Source organism: Octopus bimaculoides, chromosome 14 (genome assembly GCF_001194135.2).
Source record: "Octopus bimaculoides isolate UCB-OBI-ISO-001 chromosome 14, ASM119413v2, whole genome shotgun sequence".
Classification (NCBI taxonomy): domain Eukaryota; kingdom Metazoa; phylum Mollusca; class Cephalopoda; order Octopoda; family Octopodidae; genus Octopus; species Octopus bimaculoides.
In genome coordinates, this window is record NC_068994.1 from 53952709 (window position 1) to 53954363 (window position 1655).

General features: G+C 32.4%; 1 protein-coding gene across 1 annotated transcript in view; it reads left to right on the forward strand.

Annotated features, from left to right (window-relative positions):
- LOC106867708 (uncharacterized protein DDB_G0283357) overlaps positions 1 to 1655 on the forward strand; it is a 152514-nt gene that overhangs the window by 129753 nt on the left and 21106 nt on the right. The window lies entirely within an intron of this gene.

Genomic DNA, 1655 nt, shown 5'->3' on the forward strand with positions numbered 1-1655 from the left:
ACCATGTATCTGACTCATCAGCTGTATCTTTTATTTAATTCAAGTTGCTAATCTCATTTCTGTATTGCTTGCACCATATTGTTTCAGAAACAAGTTTCTATAATGTAGCACTAATTCATACATGATATGTGTGTGTGTGTGTGTGTGTGTGTGTATGTATATACATATGTATATATGTATATATGTATATTTACATACATATATATACATATATATGTGTGTGTGTGTGTATATATACATATGTATATATGTATATATATACATATATATATGTACGCATGTACATATATATATATATATATATATATATATATATATATATATATATACTAGTTTTAGTCATTAAACTGTGGTCATGCATTGGCAATGTGTTTGTGGGTTTAATTCATTATAAATAACCCCAGTATTTTGTCTGATGCTCTACCTATCCTGCCAACCAACTGATCCTTATATAACTTCACCCCACACACGCAAGTGCGCATGTGTGTGTGCACACATACGTATGCATGTGTGTTACTAATAAAAGAACAAGATCTGTGAAATTGAATTTAATGTTATTTCATTTAATACCATTATTATAATTTATTTTTTGGAATAAAATATACATTTTTTTCTTTTCTTTTCCTATTTCTTATCTTAGGAGAACTGGCAAATAAAAAGAATGTCTAAATTCCATTTAATTTCCAAAGAGCATCATTAATTACATTACTAATTGAATCCCATCTAGAGTTTCTGTATAGATTTCCAGTTAGGTCCTCTGCCCCTTACTGAATTCTTCTAAGTTTTCTTCAACAAATTTATCTTTATCATCATCGTCATCATCGTCAGTGTCATCATCATTTAATGTCCATGTTCCATGCTGGTATGAGTTGAACGGTTCAACAGAATCTGATGAGCCACAGGACTATGTGGTGTTCCAATATCCAGCTTTTCTGTGGTTTTTATGGTTCCTGACATCATCCACTTTACATTCATCCCTTCCTCCATCCATCTTCTCTGCTCACTTCTCCAGGGAAGGTTGTTTGGGATAGTGTCTCCCACCCACCACCACCACCACCACAATGATCTTTGTCTTGCAAGTTATTTGGTAACCGTGCTAGTGTTGGTGCCACATAAAAAGCACCCGGTCCACTCTGTAAAGTGGTTGGCATTAGGAAGGGCATCCATCTGCAAAAAAACAAAAAAAAAACAAAGTCAAATCAGACAGTGTAGCTTGATACTATCCTCTGACTTACCAGGTTCTGTCAAAAACCATCCAACCCATGCCAGCATGGAAGACAGATGTTAAATGATGATGATGATGACAACAATGATGACGATGTATGTATGTATGTAAAGGATACATTGAATGTCATTGTCCTAGATACACTACTACATATGAATAAAAAGACAGGAATATCATAGTTGGAACATGTTTAATCCGTAGAGTTGTTCAATCAGGACTGACCTGGGCTAAACAACAACAAGAACAACATCTTGTGTATTCCTAACAATTTATTTGTTTTCTTTTACTTTTGAAAATATTAGGAATCTTCATGTTTTTTTCATTTTAAACTCTGTGTCTATCTATCTATCTATCTATCTATACATACATACATACATACATACATACATATATACACATATATATATATATATATATATATATATATATA